This window comes from Saccopteryx bilineata, chromosome 10 (genome assembly GCF_036850765.1).
Source record: "Saccopteryx bilineata isolate mSacBil1 chromosome 10, mSacBil1_pri_phased_curated, whole genome shotgun sequence".
Classification (NCBI taxonomy): Eukaryota; Metazoa; Chordata; class Mammalia; order Chiroptera; family Emballonuridae; genus Saccopteryx; species Saccopteryx bilineata.
Genome location: NC_089499.1, coordinates 56,289,102 through 56,311,349, shown reverse-complemented (window position 1 = coordinate 56,311,349; position 22,248 = coordinate 56,289,102).

The following is a 22,248-nucleotide window of genomic DNA, read 5'->3' as shown; positions in this document are numbered from 1 at the left end:
CCCTTATTTTGATGAAGCATATCCTCTTAACAACTTTCCAAGGAAGGATGACTGAGAGGTAATTTCCTGCGTCCTTACAAGTCTGAAAAAAGTTTGTATTCTGCTTTTGTGTTTGATATTTTGGCTCAGAATTCTGACTGCTCTGTTTATTGTCTTTTGCCTGTTGCTACTGCTGAAATTTAGTGTCCCTCTTATTCCCAGACTTTTGAATTGGTTTTTCTTCGCTTTTTCTCTCTATAGAAGCATTCTGATTCTTCTGTCTCTGGTGTCTGAAATTGCAGGTGAAGGGCCTTGGGGCATAGGTCTGTCTTCATTCCTGGGCTCGCTCTCCCTGGAGGCCATGCAACTCCTCAACCCTCAGGGACACCCTTTCCCAGCTGCTTGAATGAACTCAAGTGTGCCCTCTCCTGGCAAAAGGCCTCTCCTCATCTAAATCAGCATGTGAGGGGTGGAGGATGCAAGAGGAGCAAGCTTAGAAAAAAAGAAAAAGCTTAGAAAAAACATTTTTTGCTACTTTTTTTTGAGAGGAAGAGAGAGAGAGAGACAGACAGACAAGAAGGGAGAGAGATGAGAAGCATCAACTCATAGTTGTGGCACCTTAGTTGTTCATTGATTGCTTTCTCATATGTGCCTTGACCTGGGGTGGGGGTGCTCCAGCCAAGCCACTGACCCCTTGCTCAAGCCAGCAACCTTGGGTTTCAAGCCAACAACTTTTGGGCTCAAGCCAATGGCCATGGGGTCATGTCTACGATCCCACACTCAAGCTGGAGACCCTGTGCTTAAGCTGGTGACCTCAGGGTCTCAAACCTGGGTTCTCAGCATCCCAGGCCAATGCTATATTCACTGTGTCACCTCCTGGTAAGGCTATACTATAGTTTTAATTTTACCTTTTACAGCATAAACCAGGGGTCAGGAACCTTTTTGGCTGAGAGAGAGCCATGAATGCCACTTTTTAAAAAAAATTATTTATTTTTTTACAGATACAGGGAGTGAGTCAGAGAGAGGGATAGACAGGGACAGACAGACAGGAATGGAGAGAGATGAGAAGCATCAATCATTAGTTTTTCCTTGCGTGTTGCAACACCTTAGTTGTTCATTGATTGCTTTCTCATATGTGCCTTGACCACGGGCCTTCAGCAGACCGAGTAACCCCTTGCTGGGGCCAGCAACCTTGTGTTCAAGCTGGTGGGCTTTTGCTCAAACCAGATGATCCTGCGCTCAAGCTGGTGACCTCAGGGTCTTGAACCTGGGTGTTCTGCATCCCAGTCTGACACTCTACCCACTGCGCCACTGCCTGGTCAGGCGAATGCCACATATTGTAAAATGTAATTCCATGAGAGCCATACAATATGTTTAACACTAAATACAAGTAAATGTGTGCATTTTATGTAAGACCAACACTTTTACAATAAGTCTCTGAATTCTTTTTAATAACATTGTTATGCTGTTGCTAACCAATGATGAATAAAGTACTTCTTACCATTAATGCGACTTCTGGTGCTGCATGGTTTTGCTGATGGCTTTGTAGTCTGGTTGATACGTGGTGAGGTTAAGCTTCATGCAGGTGTTGAGACTTCCATCCGTTAAATGTGATCGTAGAGTGGTCTTAATGTTCTTTAGATGTGAGAAAGACTGCTCACATGCATACGTAGAGCCAAACATTGTGAGTACAGCAATACTCACATGCTGTAGTGTGTAGTATGTGATGGGAAGTGCGTTCCAAGTTTTGACAATTAGCTGGTTTGAGGGTTGAAGTTTTTTCATTTATCCCCACTTGTGTTTGCACGCCAACTCTGCTTGCTGTCGTGTAAGTCTTTCCAAATCTTCATTCAGTGACTTGAACTTATTCACCCACATGTCTGAGGCCTTCAGGTCAGCAGCTTGTAGCTCAAATCTCTGACAGAGACAGAGGGGATGTAACTCAGGTCAGCACTGTCCACTGCACACTCGTGCGGATGGGTGATGAACTTAAAAAGATGAGTGCGTTCACGAAAGTCTCCAAAGTGCGCTTTGAACGACTGCAGGAGATTAGATGTGAAGCCCGCTAGCTGCTGGAGATCAAGATGTTGAGCAGGGTCACTTGCTGAGCATGCATCTTTAAACTCTCCCAGTTTTTCAAAGTGTAGTAAACAACCTGTTTCAATGTCAGCGATGAAGAGTTCCAGCTTGTTTTCAAATGCAAACACTGCTTGTTGAAGGAATAAGATTGTATTTCCAATGCCTTGCATTTTCACATTGAGCTGGATCAGATGTTCAGTCATGTCCATGAGATAATAGAACTTCAGGAGTCACTCAGTGTTAACTAACTCAGGATGCTTGACTTTTTTCATTTCAAGAAAAGTTCAGATTTTGCTCAGACAAGCCGCAAAATGGCTGAGCCCCTCTCTTGACAACCAATGCACATTGCTGCGCAGAAGCAGACCAGGATAATTATTCCAACTTCATCAAGCAGTGTTTTAAACTGGCGATCATTTAAAGCTCAGGCAACAATAAAGTTGACTACTCGAATGACCAGCGACATCACCTCACCAAGCTGCTCGCCACACATCTGAGCACAAAGTGCCTCCTGATGTAGGATGCAGTGAAAACTTAGGATGGGTCTCTTTTCATGTTCACAAAGAAACACTACGAATCCTCTGTTTTTCCCCACCATGCACGGAGCACCATCAGTACACACTGAAAATAAGTTTATCCATCGGTAGATTTTTTTCTTTAGTAAACTCAGTGAAAGACTTGAATAAATCCTCCCCTCTTGTTGTTTCTTTCATAGGCAAAACAGCAAGACTTTCCTCAGGTAGTGTGTCACCAACAGCATACCTAGCAATCATGCTGAACTGGGATAAATAGCTTATGTCTGTTGACTCATCCAAAGCGAGAGAAAAGAATGGTGCTGCATTTATGTCCTTCACTTGTGTTGCCTCAATTTGATTTGCCATAATGATGGTATGATCGTGAACAGTTCTTGCTGACAGAGGCATGTCTTTTATTTGTTTGGTTATCTTGTCATTATCCAAAAAGTCGTCAAAAAGTTCATTGGCAACATCAAGCATGAATGTTTTGGCATACTCCCCATCTGTGAATGGCTTTCCGTTTCTCACAATTGCTAAAGCACCAGCAAAGCTAGCCGAATTCCAGTCATCTTGTTGGGTCCAAACATGGAGTTGCTGCTGACTAGCTTGCATTCTGTACAGTAGCTCTTGACATGCTTTCTTCCTGCTGTCCTCCGCTGGATATTTGGATGCAAATGTAGTATGGTGTGTGTCGAAGTACCGCTTTATATTTGACCATTTCATTGATGCAATTTTATCATTGCATATTAGACACACTGCAGAACCTGCTCTCTCCACAAAGGCGAATTCCTCTGTCCATTCCTGCTGAAAAGTACGATACTCCTCATCTTTTTTTCTTTTAGCCATCTTCTTCATCAAAAGGGTTTCTGCAATTAGCTAGCTGACTACTTGATTAAAAGGAGGGAGGTTTACTTCCTGACCTCACAACAACCCGTGTACGTTACGCATAATCCAATAAAAATTTAGTGTTGTCCCGGAGGACAGCTGTGGTTGGCTCCAGCTACCCGCAACTATGAACATGAGCGGTAGGAAATGAATGGATTGTAATACATGAGAATGTTTTATATTTTTAATGTTATTATTATTTTTATTAAAGATTTATCTGTGAGCCAGATGCAGCCATCAAGAGTCAATTCTGGCTCGCGAGTCATAGGCTCCCGACCTCTGCCCTAGAGCATTGTCTTAATCCTTTGAGATTTTTCTTCTGGGACTAACCCCCAAAATCCCTGGCTCAAAAAAACTCTTTAAACCTTTCTTTTTTTTTTTTTTTTTAAAGAACTGTTGAGTTGACACATATGAATATTTTTATTTATTTATTTATTATTTTTACAGGAACAGAGAGAGAGTCGGAGGGATAGATAGGGACAGACAGACAGGAATGGAGAGAAATGAGCAGCATCAATCATCAGTTTTTTGTTGCGACACCTTAGTTGTTCATTGATTGCTTTCTCATATGTGCCTTGACCACGGGCCTTCAGCAGACTGAGTAACCCCTTACTCGAGCTAGTGACCTTGGGTCCAAGCTGGTAAGCTTTTTGTTCAAGCCAGATGAGCCTGTGCTCAAGCTGGCAACCTCGGGGTCTCTAACCTGGGTCCTTCCGCATCCCAGTCTGACGCTCTGTCCACTGCGCCACTACCTGGTCAGGCTCTTTAAACCTTTCTTTAGGCTTGAAATTTTTTTTCTGCACATTTATTGTGGCAGCTATGAAGGTATTCCAAAGAAGCCCATCCAGGACAACCCTGCTAGGTACCAGCAGGGCCCTTGTGCCCCAATGACTCTCTGCTTTGCATCAGGTGAATTGGGTGAGTTCTTGCTTGGAATTCCAGACCTCCATGTTTTGTTGAATGTCTTGGCTTTATTTTGAGCGGTTCTCACAAAATCCTTGAGATGGCACTAAAGGATAAGGAAAAGAAGAAAAGGAGAAGAGAGGAGAAGAGAAAAGGATGGCTTTTTTCCCCCTTTTCAATAATTTGATTTTTTTTTTTTTTTTTTTTTTTACAGAGACAGAGAGAGTCAGAAAGAGAGATAGACAGGGACAGACAGACAGGAACGGAGAGATGAGAAACATCAATCATTAATTTTTCGTTGCACATTGCGACACGTTAGTTGTTCATTGATTGCTTTCTCATATGTGCCTTGACTGGGGGCTACAGCAGACTGAGTAACCCCTTGTTCGAGCCAGTGACCTTGGGTCCAAGCTGGTGAGCTTTTGTTCAAACCAGATGAGTCCGCGCTCAAGTTGGTGACCTCGGGGTCTCAAACCTGGGTCCTCTGCATCCCAGTCCAATGCTCTATCCACTGCGTCACTGCCTGGTCAGGCCAATAATTTGATTTTTGAATTGCAATTGTGCTCCAACCTTTGCTTAAGGCACAAAACACCACTGGTTCCCAGGTTTCTGCAGACATCACTCAGTAAGATTGATTCTCTTTCCACAGCTCTACAAAGTGATAAGGGAAGATGTACAATAAGTGCTAACTTGTTGGAACAACTATTATTTTTGAACTTTAAGGAGGTACCTGACAATAAAGGCAGTAAATTTCTACCTAATGATCTGATGTGGTCCTTGGAGTCATGCTACAGGGTGTATTGCTTTTATTGAACAAGACTCTCAGTACTGACTGACCATGTGCCTAGTGGAATGCCACTGATTTGATTCTGGGCTGCAGAAAGCCGTGGTTATGTAGTCATTTTATAGCATTCAATTTCTTTTGGGAGAAAATAGAAAAAAATACCACAATGATTTATTTAACAGGAGAAAAATAAAAATTTTAATATGTATGCTCAGAGAATTCACATAAGTATGATGATTCCCCAATGTTTTATTTTTAAAAAGAAATCCAATTAGGTGAACCAATTCTATGGAGCTTGGATATGAACAAGAAATATATAAAAGCATGTTGTGAATTTCTTACATAGTTGTTTAGGGAAAAAGTTCTAGATCACTTTTCTGAGTAGTGGTCCATTATGGAGAGACACTAAGATCTACTGTAATTTCTTTAATGCCATTAGTTATGCTGGGCATCAAAAGATACTTTTTTATTGGTCATATATAATAAAACATACTGGATAACTCTAGATCCATAAACTTTTACATAACTGTGACATTAGGAAGAACAAAGCCAGAGTGGCACTGAGGCTGCTGCTCCTAACTGTATAACTAAGCAGACATTACAAATCGACTGCACACATTTCCCATTATCTCTGGACATGACCTCAAAATTGTTCTTAACACTGTGCTTCAGGCAGAATTACCATTTGACTGAAGTTGTCATGTGAGGTGAAACCCTTTGCTATCTTTGATGTATATCCTAAGAAAAAGTTCTCTTTCTTGTGTCTCCTTGCTGAGTTTTTTTTTTTTTTTAACTTTATGGAAAGGTTTATGGATAAATAGCCTGGGCTTTATATTTCCAGCTAAATCACTAAATGGCTCATTGATTGTTATGTCACTTTGAAAAGTGGGCCATTTTAGAAGTTCCAGTGGAGAATTTGACAGGATTGCTGAGGCAAGGCTTTGTTTGATTTTTTGAGTTTTTTATTCCACACCAGACATTGATGGGAGCTGACTCCTGGAAAGATGGAAAATTGTGTATTTCAGGAGGGAAACCAAATGGGTTGTACCAAGTGCAAGTCCAATCCTTTAGGGTGAGAAAGTTTTCTCTGATGGCAAGTCAATACCAAATGACTCTGAATGTTCACGTCAGAGTGAACATTGACTACTTGACTTCTTTCTTCCCTGTATCTTGAAGGTGTCAGCAAAGGCAGGCAAAGGACTACCCCAAACAAAATAATGTGATAGAGATGAAAACTTAGGCTATTGTTTTTCAAACATGAGAAGTGAAATAGTTTCATTAAAAATTAAGGTGACCGCCTGACCAGGCAGTGGCACAGTGGATAGAGTGTCAGACTGGGATGCGGACGACCCAGGTTCAAGACCCCGAGGTTGCCAGCTTGAGCATGAGCTCATCTGGTTTGAGCAAAGCTCACCAGCTTGGACCCAAGGTCTCTGGCTAGAGCAAGGGGTTACTCAGTCTGCTGTAGCCCCACAGTCAAGGCACATATGAGGAAGCAATCAATGAACAACTAAAGTGCCACAACCAAAAACTGATGATTGATGCTTCTCATCTCTCTCTGTTCCTGTCAGTCTGTCCCTGTCTATCCCTCTCTCTGACGCTCTCTGTGTCTGTAAAAAAAAAAAAATTAAGGTGACCAAATTTTTTACAATGAGAAAGAGGACAAAAATAAGTTGAAGAAAACAATATCGTAAATAAAAGAAACATTTTATTCATTGCAACAATAATACAGTATAATGTGATAAATGCATAATAAAAACATTTGTAATATTTTATATTGTAATTATGCTTACATGCCTATTAATTTTTAATAATAATTGTAAGAAAAAAGTACTCATTTAAATACAAATACATCACATCACATGCAATGTATTAACTCTACATCGATCAAATACGGACATTTACAGATTAGTCTTCTAATATCAAAAAGGAGGACATGTAGGAGGACACTTTTTGAAGGAGGACAAAACTTACAAAAGAAGGACTGTCCTCCCTAAAGGAGGACAATTGGTCACCTTATTAAAAATGCATGAGACATTGAATGAAAAAACACAGCCCTCATCTTTGGTTGACACATAATTATTAGACTTTTTAGGATTACTTGAATGTGTATTGCAACTGACACAACACAAATGATATCAGCAATTTCAAATTTTAGTATTTCAGGAAAAGGATGACAAATAGGCTTTGCCTCTTTGTCTGTTAGTATACAATGGTGATTTTGTGGCTGACCTATGCTGTAATTCATTCCTGGTGGTTCACTTACTGAAATTTTAATTCTTGGCACACTACATTTGACCAAAAATGATTGAGATGTGAAAAACATGACACAGCCCTTTATAGTAAGGAAAAGTAGGACAAGCCGATGGGCATAACTTTTATTTTTTTATTTTTTTTATTTTTTACAGAGACAGAGAGAGAGTCAGAGAGAGGGATAGACAGGAACAGACAGACAGGAACGGAGAGATGAGAAGCATCAATCATTAGTTTCTCATTGCGCATTGCGACACCTTAGTTGTTCATTGATTGCTTTCTCATATGTGCCTTGACCATGGGCCTTCACCAGACTGAGTAACTCCTTGCTGGAGCCAGCGACCTTGGGTCCAAGCTGGTGAGGTTTTGCTCAAACCAGATGAGCCCGCACTCAAGCTGGCAAGCTCGGGGTCTCAAACCTGGGTTCTTCTGCATCCCAGTCCGACGCTCTATCCACTGCGCCACCGCCTGGTCAGGCCATAACTTTAATTTTTATGATATCCCTCAGGAGAGAAGTGTAGAGGCCCTGAATAGGAATTTAGAACAGGGACAGAGTCCAATGCCCTGAGACAAAGGCCACAGTGGCTTTACTGACAAAAATACTGAACCACAGCACAATAGGGATAGAATTAGTAATTCTGATTAATCAATACTGGGGACATTGAGCTACTTCGGCTTGCCCTTTAATCTGTTCTAAAGAAGTTCCCGTTTCTGATTTCCTCATTCTCTTCCCCCCATTCTCTTCTCTGCTTTCTGACTTCCCCATTCTTGTCCCTGCTTCTATTTTGTGTATATCAATAAATACTATAAGGACTGGGAGTCAGGGCTGTCTCATGAAACCTGCATAGGTGATGTGAGGCGGACTCCCCTAAGGCCCTCGGTGCACATCTTGTGGTCTCCGAGTAGTTCTTGTCTCCACAACAGAGAAGAGGTTCTACAGCAGTGGTCCCCAACCTTTTCTGGGCCACGGACCGGTTTAATGTCAGAAAATATTTTCACAGACCTGCCTTTAGGGTGGGACGGATAAATGTATCACGTGACCGAGACAAGCATCAAGAGTGAGTCTTAGACAGATGTAACAAAGGGAATCTGGTCATTTTTAAAAAACAAAACATCATTCAGACTTAAATATAAATAAAACGGAAATAATGTAAGTTATTTATTCTTTCTCTGCAGACTGGTACCAAATGGCCCACGGACTGGTACCGCTCCACGGCCCGGGGGTTGGGGACCACTGTTCTAGAATGCCTGAATCCTGGCTATGTAGCCTTGAGCAAGTTATCAAACTTCTTTGACCTTTAGTTTCTTCATCTATAACTGGAGTAATCATACATGTCTTGCACTTGTCAGGAGAAAGGCTGAATTAGTGTGTATGAAGCATTTGACACAGGTACTGGTACATTGCAAGGGCTCAGTATGTTTTGTTATTTTTTTATTGCTTGGAATGGCAGTGTTCTTTCTGGTTTATATAGTATTTAGAAAACGTAATCTTGGGACTGTGGAATGGAAAAGCTTCTAAAATAATTTTCCTGTTTGGATTTTAAGCTTCTACCTGTAGCGTTTCTTTTTCATACTTCTTATGGTAGATTATAAAAATGGCCAATTCTTTCCCTCTCCTTCCCTCCCTTTATCCGTAACCTTTGCCATGGGACTTTGCAACTGTTGGGCAGATAAAATATATTATGCTCACTTTGTTAAAGATGGCGCTGCCCATGTGAAAGCCTGTCGCCCTAGTGATGGTATTGATTGACCTTCTTGCTTGGGATGGGCGTGATTATATTAATGTGTGTTGGGGGCAGGCTGTGGGCAGGCAGGATCCTTGTAGCCTGGGGCTTGGTTTTGGGACTCTTTCCCACCCTTTTTGATGTGGGGTGGTGCACTCTCATGAGGATTCCCATTATGCCTCAGATAAGTGACTTTGTATTAGAGACTTCCTTGTTTGTATATTGGATTAAAGGTTTTGGTTTCTACACTATAAAGTGGGGCAGACCTGGAGCTTGCGCTCTCTTGGTTCCTAAGATTAGCATTAGAGAGCAGAGAGCAGAGAGCAGAGAGAGGCCACGTGGAGGACAGGAGAAGCAGCCAAGATGGCGGAGTGCTGAAGGAGAAGCCAGTTTGTGCAGGGAGAAGGAAGGAGATGGGGAACAGAGGTGAATAAGTCTGGTGAGCTAGAAACCTTTGATTCTAGGAAACTCGGATAAGTCAGTAGCTTTGTGAGCACTGAATGTGAGTGGGTTTTGGAGTCGAGTGTGTGTTCTTACTTGCCCGCCAGGTGCAAGCTAGGATTAAAGATGATGGCCCACCAGTTTTTGGCTCCTTTGTTTCTTTACCGACTGTCCGAATTCAATGCAAACCTGCATGGGCCAGGCTGCTGTGATAATGGCCTTGGCCACTGGCTTTACACCCACCAGTTCTTGGCTCCATTGTTTCATTACCGTCTGTCCGAATCCCATGCGAACCTGCATGGGCCAGGCGGCTGTGATGGTGGCCACGGCTACTGGCTTTACAGCAACTCTTGCCATCTAGGAGTTTTATTTGCTTGCCGCTTGTTTCTGAATTTGTCATGTGACTTTTTTATTTATTCATTTTAGAGAGGAGAGGGAGAGACAGAGGGAGAGAGAGAGAGGAGAGACAGAGAGAGAGAAGGGGGGGGGAAGAGCAGGAAGCATCAACTCCCATATGTGCCTTGACCAGGCAAGCCCAGGGTTTCGAACTGGCGACCTCAGCATTTCCAGGTCGACGCTTTATCCACTGCGCCACCACAGGTCAGGCTGTCATGTGACTTTTATTGGCCAGTAATGTTAGCAGTGATGATACTAAGAAAGGCTTGACATTGTCATTCAGTGTTACGTTGTTTCTGAGTTTTTTCACACCAAAATTTCAAGATTCTTTACATTATGATTGGGATTCTGTATGGCCAGTAGCTGCTGCCATCGTGGCCATTCACATGCAGATTCTTATTGGATTTGGGCAGACGGTAAAGAAACAGTGTAGCCAAAAAATGGTGGGCCATTCCTTTATTGTAGCCTCACACTGGCTGGCAAGTAAACACACACAGGGCTCCAAAACCCTGACACATTCTCCGGTTCCACAACCAGGAGAATCTTTTCCAGCTTTTCCTAGAATCAAAGGCCTTCACCAGTCTCAGTCACCTCTGGTTCCCCATTTGTACACCTTCTCCCTTCTCCTCTCTGCACAAACTGGCTTCTCCCTTCCTGCCATCATGGTTTCCTTCTTCCTTCTTTTCTTTTTCTTTTTAAAATTTTATGGCACGAATCCCCTCCTCCAGCAAACATTAACATAACAATGGCTCTTCCCAAGCAAGAAGGTAATCTGCAATTTGTAATCAACTGCCCTGCTCTGAGGGCAAGCTCACTGTGGGTGCCCAGAGCCATTTTTAACAATAAAAGTAAGCAAACTCAAAAAACACAAATTTTGCCCTGGCCAGTTGGCTCAGTGGTGGAGTGTCAGCCTGGCGTGCGGAAGTCCCGGGTTTGATTCCTGGCTGGGGCATACAGGAGAAGCGCCCATCTGCTTCTCCACCCCTCCCCCTCTCCTTCCTCTCTGTCTCTTTCTCTTCCCCTTCCGCAGCCAAGGCTCCATTGGAGCAAAGTTGGCCTGGGCGCTGGGGATGGCTCTGTGGCCTCTGCCTCAGGTGCTAGAGTGGCTCTGGTCGCAACAGAGCGACGCCCTGGATGGGCAGAGCATCGCCCCCTGGTGAGCATGCCAGGTGGATCCTGGTCGGGCGCATGCGGGAGTCTGACTGCCTCCCCGTTTCCAGCTTCAGAAAAATACAAAAAAACAACAACAACAAAAAAACCCCCCACAAATTTTACAAACTCATTTGCCCAACATTTCTTCGAAGGTTAGTTCCAGTTGGTGTAAGTTTCATGAAGTCCAGCATAGCAGTGAGTTGATTATTTAAAATTGTCTCATGCCCTATCTGCAGCCTGCTCTGGGGTTCAAAGCTAAGGTCATCACCAAGAAGTGCTGCCGAGTGAACAGGCAGGGGATGGCAGTTCATATCTTGTAAAATAAACCTGAATCATAGGACAGTAGTTCCTTTAGTCTTTGTGAAAAATTGTATTATTTCCCTGGGGAAATGGTTTTACCTTATCAAAAACTATAAATTTAAATATTCTGTAGTGTAAGGCCAGGAGCCGCGGCCACCGTCGTCATGGCCAGGCAGGTGCAGGTTCCCATTAGATTCAGGCCAATGGTAAAGAAACAGTGGAGCCAAAAAGTGGTGAGCTATTCCTTTATTCTAGCCTCGCAACCGCTGACAAGTAAAACACACACAGAGAAAAAACACTTCCCTTTCTTTTTTTTTTTTCTTTTTTGTTTGTATTTTTCTGAAGTTGGAAACGGGGAGAGACAGTCAGACAGACTCCCGCATGCGCCCGACCGGGATCCACCTGGCATGCCCACCAGGGGCGACGCTCTACCCACCAGGGGGCGATGCTCTGCCCCTCCGGGGCGTCGCTGTGTTGCGACCAGAGCCACTCTAGTGCCTGGGGCAGAGGCCAAGGAGCCATCCCCAGCGCCCGGGCCATCTTTGCTCCAATGGAGCCTTGGCTGCGGGAGGGGAAGAGAGAGACAGAGAGGAAGGAGGGGGTGGGGTGGAGAAGCAAATGGGCGCTTCTCCTATGTGCCCTGGCCGGGAATCGAACCCGGGTCCCCCACACGCCAGGCCGACGCTCTACCGCTGAGCCAACCGGCCAGGGCCCACTTCCCTTTCTTTCCATTCAGGGCTCCCAAAACCACTGACTCATCTGTTTTTTTCTAGAATCAAAGGCCCCCACCAGCTGCCAACATGGCTTCTTTTTTTTTTTTTCTTTTTTTTTTTTAATAATAATTTTATTTTTTTAATGGGGTGACATCAATAAATCAGGGTACATATATTCAAAGATAACAAGTCCAGGTTATCTTGTCGTTCAATTATGTTACATACCCATCACCCAAAGTCAGATTGTCCTCTGTCACCTTCTATCTAGTTTTCTTTGTGCCCCTCCCCCTCCCCCTTTCCCTCTCCCTTTCCCCTCTCCCCCCATAACCGCCACACTCTTATCAATGTCTCTTAGTTTCACTTTTATGTCCCACCTATGTATGGAATAATACAGTTCCTGTTTTTTTCTGATTTACTTATTTCACTTCGTATCATGTTATCAAGATCCCACCATTTTGCTGTAAATGTTCCGATGTCATCATTTCTTATGGCTGAGTAGTATTCCATAGTGTATATGTGCCACATCTTCTTTATCCAGTCATCTATTGATGGGCTTTTTGGTTGTTTCCATGTCCTGGCCACTGTGAACAATGCTGCAATAAACATGGGGCTGCATGTGTCTTTACGTATCAATGTTTCTGAGTTTTGGGGGTATATACCCAGTAGAGGGATTGCTGGGTCATAAGGTAGTTCTATTTTCAGTTTTTTGAGGAACCACCATACTTTCTTCCATAATGGTTGTACTACTTTACATTCCCACCAACAGTGTATGAGGGTTCCTTTTTCTCCACAGCCTCTCCAACATTTGCTATTACCTGTCTTGCTAATAATAGCTAATCGAACAGGTGTGAGGCGGTATCTCATTGCCGTTTTGATTTGCATTTCTCTAATAGCTAAAGAAGATGAGCATCTTTTCATATATCTGTTGGCCATTTGTATTTCTTCCTGGGAGAAGTGTCTGTTCATATCCTCTTTCCATTTTTTTATTGGATTGTTTGTTTGTTTGTTGTTGAGTTTTATGAGTTCTTTGCCAACATGGCTTCTTATTCTGCAAAACTGGCTTCTCTCTCGTTCCCTTCCATTTTGGCTTCTTCTTCTTCTTCATCTCCTTCTTTCTCCTTCTAAAAAACTACCTAGGCCCTGGCTGGTTGGCTCAGTGGTAGAGCGTCGGCCTGGCGTGCAGGAGTCCCGGGTTCGATTTCCGGCCAGGGCACACAGGAGAAGCGCCCATCTGCTTCTCCACCCCTCCCCCTCTCCTTCCTCTCTGTCTCTCTCTTCCCCTCCCATAGCCAAGGCTCTATTGGAACAAAGTTGGCCCGGGCACTGAGGATGGCTCCATGGCCTCTGCCTCAGGTGCTAGAATGGCCCTGGTTGCAATAGAGCAACGCCCCAGATGGGCAGAGCATCGCCCCCTGGTGGGCATGCCCCGTGGATCCCAGTCGGGCTCATGCGGGAGTCTGTCTGACTGCCTCCCCAGTTTCCAACTTTAGAAAAAACAAACAAAAAACCCCACAAACAAACAAACAAACAAAAAAAACTACCTGGGCCCACAAAGATCCTTCCTCCAGCACACATTAGCATAACAATGACTCTTCCCAAGCAGGAATGCAATCCACAATCAACTGCCCTGCTCTGAGAGTAAGCACACATGTGGTTGCCCAGCGCCATTTTTAAAAATAAAAGTGAGCAAACTAAAAAATTACAAATTTTACAAACTCCTTTGCCCAATATGTAGTTAAAAAGAAGTATTACACATCTGCCATCACCATGAAAATGCCAGGAGCAGTCTGCATGGAGGTGAACCAGTCATTCCAGCCAGGAGACCTGGCCTCCAGTTGGCTCCCAGGTATCAATCAAGTCCTGTCAAAAAGGCAAAACACTTAGATAACCATCTGGATTCATGAACAAATAATAACTGCAGCATGCCACTGAGGTTCTGTGGTTGTTTGTTATGCAGCATTACTAAAGTGATAAGTAATGGTTACACTTCTATTATAGCTCGCATTCTCTTGTGTTGTGATTATGGCTTATCTGTCAGGCTTTCCCAATGTATTGGGAGCTCCAGAGACAAAGGATGGTATCTTATTTACTTTGTATCCCCAGGGCCCAGCACAGTACTGATGGACAATAAATATTTGTCATCTGAAGTTCTGGCTTTATTTTTTATTTTTTATTTTTTTGTATTTTTCTGAAGCTGGAAACGGGGAGAGACAGTCAGACAGACTCCCGCATGCGCCCGAACGGGATCCACCCGGCACGCCCACCAGGGGGCGACGCTCTGCCCCTCTGGGGCGTCGCTCTGTTGCAACCAGAGCCACTTTAGCGCCTGGGGCAGAGGCCAAGGAGCCATCCCCAGCTCCTGGGCCATCTTTGCTCCAATGGAGCCTCGGCTGCGGGAGGGGAAGAGAGAGACAGAGAGGAAGGAGAGGGGGAGGGGTGGAGAAGCAGATGGGCGCTTCTCCTGTGTGCCCTGGCCGGGAATCGAACCCGGGACTTCCGCACGCCAGGCCGACGCTCTACCACTGAGCCAACCGGCCAGGGCCTGAAGTTCTGGCTTTAATAAGACATTCCAGCCCTGGCTGGTTGGCTCAGTGTATAGTGTCAGCCTGGGGTATGGATGTCTGGGGCACACAAGGGAAACAACCATCTGTTTCTCTCCCCACCCCTCTATCCTTTCTCTCTCTCTTCCCCTCCTGCAGCCAGTGACTCAATTGGATACAAGTGGCAGCTGGGGAGCTGAGGATAGCTGGGTTGATCTGAGTGTGTCAGCCTCAAGTACTAAAAATAGCTTGGTTGATTCAAACATTGGCCCCAGATAGAGGTTGCTGAGTGGATCCCAGTCAGGGCACATGCGGAGTCTGTCTCTCTATCTCCCAGCTTTTTACTTAAAAAAAAAAAAGTAGCCTGAGTAGGCAGGTGGTGATGCAGTGGATAGAACTTCAGACTGGGATATAGAGGACCCAGGTTTGAAATCCTGAGGTTGCTGTCTTAAGTGCAAGCTCATCCAGCTTGAGCACTGACTCATCTGGCTTGGGCCGGGGCTCACCAGCTGGAGCGCTGGGTCGCTGGCTTGAGTGTGGGATCATAGATATGACCCCATGGTTGCTGGTTTGAGTCCAAAGGTCATGGACTTGAAGCCCAAGGTCACTGACTTGAGCAAAGGGTCATTTACTCTGCTGTAGCCCTCTTTCTCCCCATCAAGGCACATATGAGAAAGCAATCAATTGAGGAGCCACTGAGCCATTTCACCTGCAGATGTTGTAAAGTACCAAAAGGCTACAGAATTAATATTAATATTTTAGGAGGCTTGGAGAACATTTTATTAATTTGGGTTAAGGTGTGCAGAGAAATTGTGAGAATAGTCTCTGTACTGTGTGATTGGCATAACCAGGATGGCTCTTGCCATTGTATTGTAAATGAAAAGGGAAGGAAAGCATAGATTCCCTGACATTCCACCACACCTGTGGGGGAAGGAGTGAATGGCTAGCCAGGTGCAGGAAGGGAAAAGCCAAAATAAACCTTTTCTTATAGCAATGAACCATTTGCGGGCATTTGTCCCCACGGAAACTACCTTTCTTATGTAAATGCATGTGGTTAATACGTCTGACTCTGGACAGAGAGATGGCGGATGAACACTAGAAAATATAGGAAGGCCTTTTAATATGTAAAGAGATATCTTTCTACCATTGTGTTGTCTTGTAAATTTTGTTTTCTCCAAAATGATGTATGGTTTGCAAATTGAACGTGGTCCTATCATGTTAAAGGACATATGACTATAACCAATAGCGGTAAGGGGCTCCTAATTGCAATTTTTGCTTTTGTACTTCCCACTTACAAAACTATAAAAACTAAGTAGAACAAAGGGCTGGCGCGCTCTCCGTCAGATTTCTGTCGGAGTTCTCGCCGCTTGGCCAAGCTAGACAATAAAGCTTTAATGTGTAAACGAAGGACCTTGCTCCTGTCTTCCATATTTCGGGTCCCTCCGAATTTGGATGAACATCAATGAACAACTAAGGTGCTGCAATGAAGAATTGATGCTTCTCATATCTTTCCCTTCTTGTATGTCTGTCCCTATCTGTCCTTCTTTCTGTCTCTCTCTTTGTCTCTGTCACACACACAAAAAAGAAAAAATAATGTAAAAGCCATGCGTTATGGGCTCTATAAAAACAGGCTGTGTTCTGCCTGACCTGTGGTGGCGCAGTGGGATAAAGCATAAACTCGGAACACTGAGGTTGCCGGTTCGAAACCCCAGGCTTGCCTGGTCAAGGCACATATGGGAGTTGATGCTTCCTGCTCCTCCCCCTTCTCTCTCCTTTTTTCCCTCTCTCTCCTCTCTGAAAATTGAATAAAGTCTTAAAAAAAAAAAAACAAAACAGGCTGTGTTCTGAATTCGACCTATGGGCAGTCGTTTGTCCTGTCACCTCCTCAACCAGGCTATTTTACAACTCTATAGGGATGGGATGGAAGTTAACTTGAAAAAGGAATAGCATTGCAAATAATTCTTGTCTGAGAAGAATGTAAATAATTCCATTCTACAAGGATGCAAATGAATTTTTCCCAAGAGAGATGCAATTAAGTTCTATGTGGTAGAAAAAGAAACCCTAGGCATTACCATCTCTTGCCTTGTAGGATATTAATCAGTTTCACATCTATGAGCAATTTTTTTTGGCATTGCTTTGACTGACTAAATATATTTCTGGTCCTCATATTCTCCTTTGAACCAGTCAAAATATCTAAATTTTTAACACATGTTTGTTTTATTTTTGCATAAGTATTATATTTTTTCTGTTTGAATTAATTCTGTGTCACTAATGTTATCCTCTTTTAACAGATTAGAAAACTGACTTTAAAAGCGATTAAGGAATTTGCCCACATTAAACCAGTACATGACTATACTAGGGCTTCTGGATTCTTAGTAAAGAAGGGAAAAAAGCAGTTCTGCCATTTTGCACTTAGTCTAGCTCTGACTACCCAGAAGATTTAATTTTACTTATCCTAGAATAGGAAAACATTTCTAAAAGAAATGTTAAGCAATTTATATCACTCATTTTCATATTCTATGAGCTCTTTTTAAAGAATATATATCCAGCTTCTTTATATGAAAGTAAAAACTATTTTCTCACACAACAGAACTGTCTGTGGATAACTGACTAGTCTGGCTGTCTCTTTCTCATACCACTCTGGTCACCAACCAGCCTGCAATTTAAATTTGCTGCAAAATTACAACACTCAAAGAGGCAGTGTGTGGCCAGTATCCACCGACACCATCACAGCCGCCTGGCCCATACAGGTTCACATTGGATTCGGACAGTCAGTAAAGAAACAATGGAGCCAAGAACTGGTGGGCCATCATCTTTAATCCTAGCTTGCACCCAGTGGGCAAGTAAAAACACACACTGGGCTCCAAAATCCATTCATTCAGCGCTCACAAAGCTACTGACTTATCCAAGTCTCCTAGAATCAAAGGTTTCTAGCTCACCAGACTTATTCACCTCTGTTCCCCATCTCCTTCCTTCTCCCTGCACAAACTCTGCAAAAACTGGCTTTTCCTTCAGCACTCTGCCATCTTGGCTGCTTCTCCAGACCTCCTCCACGTGGCCTTTCTCCACTCTCTGCTCTCTAATGCTAATCTCAGGAACCAAGAGAGAGCAAGCTCCCATTCTGCCCCCATTTTATAGTGTAGAAATCAAAACCTTTAATCCAATATACAAAACAGGGAAGTCTCTAATACAAAGTCACTTATCTGAGGCATGATGGGATTATACCACCCCACATCAAAAAGGGTGGGAAAGGCTTAGTCCTAAAACCAAGCCCCAGCCTACAAGCCCCAGGCCTGTCCACAGCCCACAGAGACACACATTAATATCACCTGGGCGACAGGCTTCCTTCCATCTGAGGTCTGAGCTGGCAGGTAGAGATGGACATGGAAACTGGTGGGTTTTATGGGTCTAGGTCAGTGATTTTCAACCGATGGGCTGCAAGATTTTTTAAAATATTCAGTACCTATTTAGTCAGGAGCACTGACCTCTTTACCCTTAGGTTGCCAAATAAAAAAATACAACCAACACAGCAATAGCCATTTGGTGTAGATGCCCTGTCTTGAACCATATACATATAGGTCATATAATAGAGTTACATCTTTTTAGTCACATCACATAATTCTTTTTTTTAATTAAATTTTATTTATTTTAATTTTAATTTTTTATTTTTTTTTTACAGAGACAGAGAGTCAGAGAGAGGGATAGATAGGGAAAGACAGACAGGAATGGAGAGAGATGAGAAGCATCAATCATCAGTTTTGTTTTTTTTTTCTGTATTTTTCTGAAGCTGGAAACGGGGAGAGATAGTCAGACAGACTCCCTCATGCGCCCGACTGGGATCCACCCGGCACGCCCACCAAGGGTGACGCTCTGCCCACCAGGGGGCGATACTCTGCCCCTCTGGGGCGTCGCACTGTTGCGACCAGAGCCACTCTAGCGCCTGGGGCAGAGGCCAAGGAGCCATCCCCAGCGCCCGGGCCATCTTTGCTCCAATGGAGCCTTGCTGCGGGAGGGGAAGAGAGAGACAGAGAGGAAGGAGGGGGTGGGGGTGGAGAAGCAAATGGGCGCCTCTTCCATGTGCCCTGGCCAGGAATCGAACCCGGGTCCCCTGCACGCCAGGCTGACGCTTTACCGCTGAGCCAACCGGCCAGGGCCAATCATCAGTTTTTCACTGCGACATCTTAGTTATTCATTGATTGCTTTCTCATATGTGCCTTGACCGCAGGCCTTCAGCAGATGGAGTAACCCCTTGCTCGAGCCAGCGACCTTGGGTCCAAGCTGGTGAGCTTTTGCTCAAACCAGATGAGCTCGTGCTCATGCTGGCGACCTCGGGGTCTCGAACCTGGGTCCTCCACATCCCAGTCCGACGCTCTATCCACTGCGCCACTGCCTGGTCAGGCATGTTGGTTAATTCTTGGTACCAGAAATCCTTATATACTAATATAGGTACCTGATATTTAAAAAGTCACTTGGAGCAAAAAAGGTAGGTAATTATTATTATTTTTTGTAAATCAATTAAATTATACATATTTTTTGTCAGATCAGCAAAAAAGATATTTTTTTAGTGCACCGCAGAATTTTAATAATTAGGTTTTGTGTGCCCTGAGATAAAAAAGTTTGAAAATGCTAGTCGAGGCCAACTTCTGAGGCATCTTGCTGGGAACAGAGAATCACTTACTGGGAGTTATGGGTTTTTTATCACCACAAGGCTGGACCAGGTGGCCACAGACCCTTGATATTCCAGCTCCTCTCATCTAAGGTTGAAGGAAACATGACACCACAGTGTGTGAGCTCTGTCTTCCTGGGAAATGGGGAAGGAGGCAGAAGACACAATCCAGAGGAGTACAAGAATTAACTGTCTAAGGAGAGAATGCTGGTTATCCAGGTAGGGGCAACATAAGTAAATTTTCTTTCCTTTTTTACTCCCATGATGTTGGGCAGATAAAATATATTATGCTCACTTTGTTAAAGATTGCGCTGCCCAGGTGATATTAATGTGTGTTGGAAGGAGGATATGGGCAGGCAGGATCCTTGTAGCCTGGGGCTTGGTTTTAGGACTAAGCCTTTCCCACCCTTTTTGATGTGGGGTGGTACAATCCCATCATGCCTCAGATAGTGACTTTGTTTTTTTTTTATTTTTTATTTTTTTCATTTTTCCGAAGCTGGAAACAGGGAGGCAGTCAGACAGACTCCCTCATGTGCCCGACTGGGATCCACCCAGCATGCCCACCAGGGGGCGATGCTCTGCCCCTCTGGGGCGTCGCTCTGTTGCATCCAGAGCCATTCTAGCGCCTGAGGCAGAGGCCACAGAGCCATCCTCAGCGCCCAGGCCATCTTTGCTCCAATGGAGCCTCGGCTGCGGGAGGGGAAGAGAGAGACAGAGAGAAAGGAGAGGGGGAGGGGTGGAGAAGCAGATGGGCACTTCTCCTGTGTGCCCTGGCCAGGAATCGAACCCGGGATTCCTGCACACCAGGTCGACGCTCTACCACTGAGCCAACCAGCCAGGGCCAGATAAGTGACTTTGTATTAGAGACTTCCCTGTTTTGTATATTGAATTAAAGGTGTTTTTTTTTTTTAAATACTTTATTGATTTTACAGAGACAGGAGAGAAAGGGGAGCATGGAATGGGAAGTAACAACTCATAGTTGTTTCAGGCTAGTTGTTCATTGCTTGCTTGCAGTATGTGCCTTGACCAGGGAGGCCCTGGGTTTCGAACCGGCAACCTTGGCATTCCAGGCTGAAGGTTTATCCACTGCACCACCACAGGCCAGGCTAAAGGTTTTGATTTCTGCACTATAAAGTGGGGTCTGCCCCACTGCAGAAATACAAAGAGTATTGTATTTATAGTTTTGTGGTTTTCTGTTGTGGACCATTAATGGCAAAAAGCCATTATAGATTTGAGGCTTAGCAAAAGGCTAAGTTCTCCCTCCTCCATCTCCATATTTGGCTTTTTTTTTTCTTTTCTTTTTTTTTGTATTTTTCTGAAGCTGGAAACGGGGAGGCAGTCAGACAGACTGCTGCATGCGCCCGACTGGGATCCACCCGGCACGCCCACCAGGGGGCAATGCTCTGCCCATCCTGGGCGTCGCTCTGTCGCTACCAGAGCCACTCTAGCACCTGGGGCAGAGGCCAAGGAGCCACTCCCAGTGCCCGGGCCATCTTTTGCTCCAATGGAGCCTTAGCTGCGGGAGGGGAAGAGAGAGACAGAGAGGAAGGAGAGAGGGAGGGGTGGAGAAGCAGATGGGCGCTTCTCTTGTGTGCCCTGGCCGGGAATCGAACCCGGGACTTCCGCACACCAAGCCAACGCTCTACCACTGAGCCAACCGGCCAGGGCCTCCATATTTGGCTTTGATGCTGAGTATTTGCACTCACTCCACTTGCTTCTTTGGGTTGCAGGAAGCAATATACATGCCCTTCCTCTGACTCTTTGTTTCAGATGTTTGTAAATTTCACTAATGTATCCTGTTTTTGCCTTGGGAGAGTTTCTGTCTTAGCCTTTGATGTGCAACTATGTATCAAGGTCCTTGATTTGCATATGTCTATATAAAAAAGCGAACTGGGGCTATGAGGCACTCGGATACTGCCAGGCAGTTTGAAGAGTCCTTCCAGTCCCATCGTTTTTGTTTTGATAAGTGTGTTTCCTTAATTCCGCACCGTTATTGGGAGCTGCGCTGGTCCGCAGCAAGTGGTGCCCGAACAGACGACTTGAGTATGAGTATGAGGAAACTAAAACTGAAGGAAGGTGGCAGAACTCCCCAAAGTGAAGTGCGCACAGTGAGTAAAGAAAGTTTTGGGGGAAAGTGTAGTTGGGAGTAAAAGATTATGGGACAGATAGGGTAAAAAATAAGGGACCTTTATGTAGAAATGTTTCCGTATAAAGACAAATCGTTGTCTGAAGAGTATCAGGGTGAGCTGGAAACAGAGGTATGTGAATACGAGTATAACTTGGAGTCTGAGGATGACAGGGGGGATGAAAAATCCGTGGCTATGGCTGCCTTAGCCGCGGGGCCTCCGCTGCCTTCAGCTCCTTCCTACATTCAACCCTCTGCTCCTCCGTTCCCTTACTGGGCTGATTGCGGAGTCTATAGCTCAAAATCTGGGAAATCCCCCCTCCAACAATCTACAGACCAGGCTTGAAATGTAGGGGAAACAATAAATGATGGCTTTACCCATTTTCCTGTTGTAGAAAGACAGGATGATACAGGGAGACTAGTGCGAGAACATGAACCTGTATCTTTTAGAACTCTGAAAAAGCTTAAACTTGCTTGTGTTCAGTATGGGCCTACTGCCCCTTTTTCACTTGGTTTATTAGATACTATTAGGGCAAAGGCTCTTCCCCCAAATTACTGGAAGGCGATTGCTTGTGCTTGTCTCTCTGGGGGTGATTATTTGCTGTGAAAGTTGGACTTTCATGAAGGGGCTGTTGAGGTAGGGGAGAAATCTCAGTATAGTCAACCTGAGCTGCCGGTTACAGCAACTATAGAATTTGAGAATGGATAGGAGATTCAGGTATTAGGAAAGTTACAGCTTTTCCTGTCCTGATCTGATTTTCTTTAATGTTTTAACTATGGTCTTCTGAACTATCAT